This window comes from Mizuhopecten yessoensis, unplaced genomic scaffold (genome assembly GCF_002113885.1).
Source record: "Mizuhopecten yessoensis strain PY_sf001 unplaced genomic scaffold, ASM211388v2 scaffold11177, whole genome shotgun sequence".
Classification (NCBI taxonomy): Eukaryota; Metazoa; Mollusca; class Bivalvia; order Pectinida; family Pectinidae; genus Mizuhopecten; species Mizuhopecten yessoensis.
In genome coordinates this window covers 1,280,166-1,289,661 of record NW_018408918.1, presented here as the reverse complement: position 1 = coordinate 1,289,661, position 9,496 = coordinate 1,280,166, and positions in this window count along the sequence as shown.

Here is a 9,496-nt window from a genome sequence, read left to right as displayed (position 1 = left end):
TTGTCAATTTTCAAGGTCACAGGGGTCAAATATGTAAAAATATTTAAACAACTTCTTCTGAATAATCAAAAGGCACAGGATGATGATATGTGGCCAATAACATGATGATGAAGCACTAACAAGTTTGTTCAAATGAATGACCTTCGCCCATATTCAATGCCACAGAGGGGTCAAATATGTTTAAACTTTTGAACAATTTCTTCTAAATAACCAAGAGGTCTAGGGTGTTGATATTTCGCCAATAGTATGCTTGTATAAAGGGTTACCAAGTTTGTTCAAATGAATGACCTTCACACATATTCAATGTCATAAGGGTCAAATGTCTAAAAAAAAACCTTTAAACAACTTCTTCTGTATAACCGAAAGGTCCAGGGTGATGATATTTTATCAGAAGGATGTTAGATGAAGGGGCTACGAAGTTTGTTCAAATAAATTACCTTTGCCTTTATTCAAGGTCACAGGGGTCAATTGTCTTAAAAACTGTTAAACGACTTCTTCTGAATTATCAAAATGTCTAGGCTAACGATACGAGGTCACCGGGTTCAAATATGTTAAAATCATTTAACAAATTCTTCTGATTAACCAGAAGGCTCAGGATGATGATATTTGGCAAATAACATGCTGGGATTAAGCACTACCAAGTTTGTTCAAATTAATGGCCTTTGCCGATGCTTAAGGTCACAGGGGTCAAATATGTTGGTATATTTTAACAACTTCTTCTGAATAACCAAAAGCTCCAGGGTGATGATATTTCACTAGAAGCATGTTGGGATGAAAGGCTACCAAGTTTGTTCAAATGAATGACCTTTGTCCATATTCAAGGTCACAAGGGTAATTTGTCTTCAAAACTTTTAAACAACGTCCTCTGTATAACTAAAAGGTTCAGGGTGATGATATTTGGCCAAAAGGATGTTGGCATGAAGGGCTACCGAGTTTGTTCAAACAAATGACCTTCACTCATAATCAAGGTCACAGGTGTCAATTGTCTTAAAAACCTTTATATAACTTCTTTTGTATAACCAAAAGGTCCAGGGTTATGCTATTTGGCCAGAAGGATATTGGCGTGATGGGCTACGATGTTTGTTCAAATAAATTACCTTTGCCCATATTCAAAGTCACAGGGGTCAAATATGTTGAAATCTTTAAACGACTTCTTCTGAATAACTAAAGCATACAGGGTGATTGATTGCTGATGTGAATGACCGTGACACACTTTCATGGTCTCATCTGGTCCATAGTGCATAAATCTTTAAAAGTCATCTTCTTAATAATATTCAATTATAGCCTTTGGCTGAGGTCGATACCTGGATTTATCAATCCGAGAAAAGATATATTGACAGAGGACGCAGTCCGAGGTCAATATATCTTTTCGCGGGTCGATAAATCCAGGTATTGACCGAAGTCAAAGGCTACAACTGTTTTATTATTTTCAAAACAGTAATGTTAGCAATCTGAAAAAACACAGCAAAAAGCTACGGAAGCGGGACGATAAGTTCGTTTGGAGACACGTTATTATTCTATTTTAAGAAACACCCAGTCCTTCAACTAAAATCACGCGCTCCAAGTCAATATCGGTTTTTATCGATGGACACGTGATTCACTTCTGGCCAATCACTTGTCGAGAATAATATGAAAAAATAATGAACAGTTTTATTATTCAATTTCTAAGATTACAATTGTGAGATTAATACCGGGTGAGCGATACAGGCCCATTGAGCCTCTTGTTTTCTAGTGTATGTGTAGTAATATGAAACGTGGCTGGTGGCATTAGCGGTTATACGTTCAAATGAATAAATAATTGATTGTGATAATTGATTTACTGTAGGTTTTTTATCCTGTTTTTATTTACCTCTCCTGTCTAGAGCTTAGTGTGATGTCAGATCTAATGCTGTTTTTGTGACTCTACATTATTGCTTCTATTCATACGCTATATGTCATACCATAGGGCTGACTAATAAAATCCTCCCCTACCTTGAGGGTGAAACAGAGAGTTATCAAACTCGAGTGGTGATTTATTTGGTTGTCTAACCCACGGAATTAGATATAAGTTAGTGTCTTACCAAGGCTCTACCGAGCGTTAGACAACCAAAAAATCACAAGGATTGAAATTTGTTTCTTTCATATTACCCTCAAGGTTGGGAATAATTATTTTTCTTTCATCATTCCCTTACTATCTTAAAAAACAACAGTTTTCAGTATTTATAATCTGTTTGATGTGACCTCTCCCGTCAAGTGCTAATTTTGACGTAATATATTATCGGGGTATACTAGAGACATATAGCTCCCAAACCATTTCCAGGCACAATTCGAACTCGCACCCACAATATGGAGTCCACATACAAGAAAGTGACAGGAAAGTTGAAATGATACAAACAAGCGCCACCAAGAAGAACAATAAATGTAAAAGAAGAAGGAAACAGAAGAAAAAAAAAAAAAAAAAAAAAAAAACTACTCCCTGCATGCTAGTGTCAATGATATGTAAGCTAGCTTCTATTGGAGCTGTATAACCGGATGCTGATGGATAGAAGGCCTCTTATAGCCATGTTTATTATTTTTACGGAGCGGGGTAACAAAATAGTGCATGGTCTTGTTGCGTTCCCCCTACCGTCATGTACAATATATATGGCATTCCATCAGATCTAGACGTCACATGCTCCAGCGCTCCTTCCTTAAATTTCAAAACCTTTCATGTTTTTCTTCTTTCCTGCCATCATCATTCTGTTCTACATTTCAGATTACTGCCGTATACATTATGCCATTTTTAAACAGACTGTGGTAACGTCAGGCTACTACCCACATTGAGCCAGTACCCAAATTGAGCCACCCGTCTTTGAAATGGCTCTCAAACTCTCGAGCATAAAATTCACGGAAACTTGCATGTATTTCTGAACAAAAGTGATGACGTCACATCATTAAATTGTATTTTTTTTCGCCGTTTTTGATGGAGCCATCCTGTACGAAGCGATCACGTAATCGTCTACATTTACTGCCATGGATGTATCTTCTTCTTATACTTTGTTTTTCTATTTGAACATATTCATGACACTATTGTGTGCCCCTTTTTCTATTTCTGTCCTGTGCATTTTATTACTACATCCGTGAGAGTAAAAATAATGATATCTTATTCAGGTAAAGGGCAAATCTTACAACGTACATACAATTCATCATAAATCCATGTAAAGACTGTATAGCATTCATCAATATACCATCCTCGATATCCAGGAGTTACGCTCACTTTCGCTCTCTACACCCCCTGGAATATGTCATGGCAAAATTGAAGGCTCGGTGTACGCCACCTTATTGATGAGACAAGAAGACTAGTTCGATCCTTTGTTGTACATCAAAATAATCTCGCGGTCATGTAACGGTAAAAATTGACAGGCTTTGAAGTTGGGCGTCTCTCCTTTAAAATCTTCAAGGGAGAGGTATCAGCCTAGCGATTGGTCATTTTTTTTTACCCGAGACCAATCAAACAGCTATATCGTGCCTTCAATTTTGCTATGACATATTCCAGGTGTGTAAAGAGCGAAAGTGAGCGTAACCCCTGGATATCGAGGATGCAATATATAATCTCAGTAGAAAGTATCAAAGTAACTAATTTAAAAGTGAGCAAGATACAAAAGTAGTAATTCTGAGAATTGAGTTACATAATATTGCAATTAACTGGAAAGTTGCAGATAAATAATTAAAACAAATATCGAAATACAGATGGATCTGAGTTTGTCATATTACCTAGAATAACCAATAAAACTGAGAGAAATGGCTTGCTGATTTCTAGTGGGGACCTGGCAGAGACGTACTTGTACATGTATATACTATATGTCTCTAGATCTGGTCCTGGAGGATATCGCTCAGAGAATGGATTTAATATTAATGCATACAATTAGCACGGAAGTAAAAAATACATCCAGGTTCGTATGATAAAAAACCCACTGACATAAAACTAGCTAAACGTAAATATTAATTCCTAATGAAAGTTGAAAATGTTTCATATGAAAAGTATTAACGCTTTCTTTACCCTAAGGCGCTTACAAATATCTATTATCACCAGCAATACAAAAGATAAAAGCATATCATAGAGGGCGGAGCTCTCTCACGGGCCCTTCGGGCCCGTGAGAGCGAAGCTCTCCCTATAGGTAACACGTATGTAAGAAAAATAAAGAATATTCACAATACCTATGGAACTGAAAAACTTGTCTTAACATGGCCGCCGGTCGCACGCGCTGTAGTCTCCGCCATCTTGATCTCGAAACGAGGTCTCGTTTGCCGAATCTCGAACAAACGTTACATTTTTGTAAGATTTAAAACTTATATCTAACTATAGGATACTTAAATATTTGATACTTTCCGGTTAAAGATGTAAACTCTCTTGACATAACGTTACCGGCTACATTGCTCTAGTTCTGAATGGTCGAAAAATTATCGTATCGGCAGTGTAGTCTCGGTCAATCAGACGATTGCGCAGACAACAAGAGTCTGGTTGAACGAGACTATCACGTAGAGTTACGGTCCTTGCACTCCCTACGACAACTCTGGGTAGAGATTGCAGTGGTGTATATTTAGAAAACGGAATATCAACAAAACAACGTGCTGGTTGTCAACAAAAAGGGAGTTTATCACAGTGACGCAAAATGATAGGATAAAAAAAAACATACAAATATTTTCATCAGAATTTTTTAATTAATATTTTGCACGAAGAAAATAGAAGAAAAAAATTGAATCCATACTGTAACATTTTCATTTTTGATTACTATCTCACAGCTTTTTTTATTCATAAAAGAAAATCTGCTGTTTTACAAATCTGCACGATTTAAAAAAAAATCTATCCAGTTTAATGTGCTGAACTGATTCAATTTCTAATTGAGGAAACAATACATTTTCTCTATTGCTAAAACTATACATAAAGCAGAGACATATAAAGCATATAGTCAGTAAATTGCTGAAACAAATGTATTCATCCACAATATATATATGATATATAGATCTATTGACTCTCTTGGCTGCAATGATGGGTATTGAAAAATGACAAAAAATGTGATTTCGCATATGCTTCTTATTTTAATAGAAACTTCATATAAATCCAGTTTGTATAGCATTGAACAAATTAATTTTTAGACATAAAAAGCATAAAAAAAGTAAAATACTATGCATAAGTTCTCTCTGGATACAATATTTATAAATCATTGAAGTTAAGTTTGAAGTAATCCAAAGGGCTTATTCGTAAAGATATATACATATATATATGTATATTTTTTCGTGGATATCAGATAACTATGCTATTATACATGATTAACAATATCCATCCTAATATGTTTTATAACAATGTCTTTGTAGAATATGCTGCACTTGATTCTTGCAATGGATTCAAGAGGTGCAAATTTAAATACTTATATAGTCTAATGAACCTTTCGCGTTCTCACATTAATGTCATGTCATCATACGCCTAGGCGGAAAACTTCAAGATATCAAACATCTTGTCAGCCAAAAAGAAATCAAGAAAGGAAACTTATCTGTAATATACACTGTATAGCTATACATGTAGGTCTGATTTAGTAATTTAACACATCACTCAATGCTTGAAAGAGTACAGTACCGACATTCCGATACATTTACAGTACAACCTGGCTCCGCCCTCACTAACGGCCATGCCGTAAAACATATTACGAAATGTGTTTAAATAGAAAGTATTCAAACGTGAAACGCGCCCAAGGCCGATAAGCTAAGAAAAACCCAGCCTGCACCTTGTCTTCTCCTCAAAATTTAAGTACTGCACACCGCGTGCATGGTGTGAAATATCTTTGAGCGTGTAGATGACACAGATCGAACTTCAATAAAAGAGTTCCAAAACACACTTTTTCGTTGAATGTCAACCGTCACGTAACAGAATGCAAATTTTAATGTAGATACCACTGTAAGTATTAACTTAGCCGCTGTTAGTTGTTTGAAATTACATATTTTTGCACTTTTATTTCATCTTTTTATGTATGTTCGTTGAGTTAGCCTAATCGTCTTCTCGAAATCGAACAGTACTGTTCTCATCAAGATCAAAATATTATGAAACTCGCTTGAGAGCTCGAAGATCACTACAGCTGGAACTCCTCTAACTGTACAACGCAGTATTTAAAGTCAGATAATTTTAATTTGTGTGCATGTAATTCATATAATTTTATCAGAATAGCATAGAAAATGACACATTCAAATTCACTCACTATCATTAAAATAATAATAATGTCTATTCATGTAAAAGATAGGCATGGCAAACATAAAATTACATTACACACGTCTCTGCATTACACAAGCAATGAGAACACAGACTGGTATTTGATGAAAGACTAACCTTCAGATATCACAAAATGCATATGACTAAAAATTATATTAATTTCAATTGAAAAGCACATATTCAGCACTAGGTAGTAGTATTATCCCTGGTGAGTTTGTATGAATATCACATTAAATATTGGAGGTAGACAGTGAAAAATTATCTTGAACCGGTAATCTTCTACCTAGGATGACCCATGAAAGTTTTGATTTTTTTTTCTTTTCCAATGGGGTCATTTGGAAAAATATTAGCAACCGGTCGAAATGATATGATGGTTCTTATAATGAATACTATAATTATTAACACCTGTGAGAAGTCAAAAATTTCCTGTATAAAACTTTTTTTCTTATATGGATTTTTGGAAAAAGGAGTTAATGGCATAGTAGAAAATGTAAAAAAAACTATATGTCCGTGTGTTCGTTTTTGCAGAACAAATTCTTACAATTTCTTCAAAGTGTGTTATCAGATATATGTATGAATGTTGGCTATATCTTATCATCGTCCCAAGTGGGATGATGCCCACCACCTAATAAAATCGGCGTGTGTAAGATGTGTTTTGGTCCATTCGGAACTCCTCGCATGTGATCCAACATATTTCTACTGATTTAGGATGGGGGATAACTCCTCCGGCATTGACGGAAATATATTATGTTATCTAACATTGGACGATTTATTCCGTCATTGGTAATTTAGTGGGAGGATAGTAAGAGTAGTATATAGAGCGTTGATATGTAGTGGGACGATGGTAAGAGTAGGATATAGATTTTTGTCACGACTTTCCTACACTATGAAAGGGTTTTCCTTGGGGATTGCCACAATCAAAAAGGGGCTAGGAATATTTTTTGGGAAAACATAAATAAATGATAGTTTTCTGTTGCTATTTTAGTGGGACGATGACAAGAGTAGTATATGGAGCGTTGATCTGCTGGGACGATAGTAACAGTAGGATATAGAGGGCCGATAGCGAGTTGTGTACTAGGCGTACTTTCATTTTTGTCATGACTTTCCTACACTATAAAGGGGTTTTCTTTGGGGATTGCCACAATCAAAAAAGGGGCTAGGAATATTTTTTGGGAAAACATAAATAAATGATAGTTTTCTGTTGCTGATTTAGTGGGACGATGGTAAGAGTAGTATATAGAGCGTTGATCACTAAAATATGTAGGCTATATATTCACAACGGAATAAATCGCGTAAGAAACCATGCATTTGTTGTGCCCCTTGTAAGAACGGAGGAGTTATTTCCCTTATAATGGTTGGCAATTATGATGGATAAACCCCGAGGAGTTCCGAAACAAATAAAAATTGTATTATTTCATAATTTTTGGAAACGCAATTGGAATGATCCCAAATGGGACGATGGTAAGATATAGCCTGAATGTTGGTAGAATTGATGAAAATATCATTTTCTTTTAAATTATGGAAGTATGAAAAAATACTCATTTTTTTACCATTTTTTGCAGATTAAATGCTTGATATAAAACATTCTGCTATTAAACTTTTTTTTAATATTTAATGAATTAAAAGAAAATGTGTTTCTCTTTCTAAAACATTCACAAAAATTGGGGCTCAGTGTGCTTCTTTTCTTGTCCCATTATCATTTGTGTTATTTTTTAACCTTTTTCAGGGTCAAAAATCAAAAGTGCTTCAGTAACAATAAATATGTAAAAAAAATATCAATAATGTATAATTTTCCAGTTTGTTGCATATTATTTTATCATATTAAACATTATAAAGTTGTACAGCAGAATTGAAATTGCTACAATTAAAAATGGTGACACAATGACAACTTAAGTGATCAATCTAGTGTCAAAAAAGGTGATATTTGTGCCTTTTTTGATGCGCGAGAAATACACATTAATACACATTTTCAAAATGGCCACCAAATTGGTAATTTTTTTAAATTTTGTAATAAAATTCTACAAACAACAGGCATGTAGTTTTTTGACATATTTTTCAGATGCGTGTTTGCTAATAAACTTGATCATAATTTGTTAAATCTGTATTACAAAAACCTGTTACACCGGATCAAAACGAGACTTGAACGTGATTGAAACCTCAGAAGCGTACATCCTTTAAGTGGTATAGGGTAATTATATATTATAAAAAGACAAATTCATTTTGATGTTCCCTCTTAGTCTCTTATCTATTTCCATCAAGTGATGTTTAACCTGAAGTTTAAATTGATGCTTTTTGTGTAGACATCTGATTGACCTAGGTAAAGAATTCCAATCTCTGATTCCATTATTGAAAAAAGTGGAGGACTCAGCTCCCCTAATAGATTGTACTAAAAAATTGTGTTCACAAGATCTTGTAAAACGAGTATTGTTATTCTACTAAAACCTTTGTTCATATATTTTGGACAGCACTGATGATACTATTAAAAACATGATTGAGACGAAGCTTTTTAACTCTATGATTTACATTTAGCATATTTAACGATGCAAGTTCCTCAAATGATATTCGTTTCCTATGATCCTACCGGGGAATAAATCTTACAACTTTGTTCTGCATAATTTGTAGTTTATTTTGAAATATTTTGGTTAGGCTGTGTACCAAGACAGCAGGCATAATCAAAATGGCATTGTATCAGTGCTGAACACAGTGTTTTTCTGGATTTCATTGATAGACATTTACTATTTCTATAAAGAAATTTTAGAAACGAATAAATTTGGAAACGATTAAATTTTAAAAGAAAATATGTTTACCTATTTACATGTTTTATAACCCATACACCAAACTGTGTATATAGTAAATTACGGTTGAATCCATGCAGATTATTGCTAGAATTAGTCATTATTATCAATGTAAATATGACTCTGAATCTTTGATTAGTGCACGGTGAAATTTGGTAAACAAACAACATTTGCAACTGACCTACTGTAGTATTTGACTGTGGTAGTCATAACAGACGGAAAGAATAAACAGATTGTGCATATTGTGTGACCTTAAAGCTCGTGATCGAGTTCCCTCTGGCCCTGATACCAGACTTTTTGACATATACTAGATGTCTACGATTAGTGTACGAGTCAGACTATATTCTGGTTACTGTTCACACTCCTCTATGCGTCTATTTGTACTGAATATTGTCTAGCTGTGATATCATACATTTGTGAGATTGCACAACATAACACGATTTGCGGTTAGCCCAAGTTTCCTCTGGACACCCGACTTAGA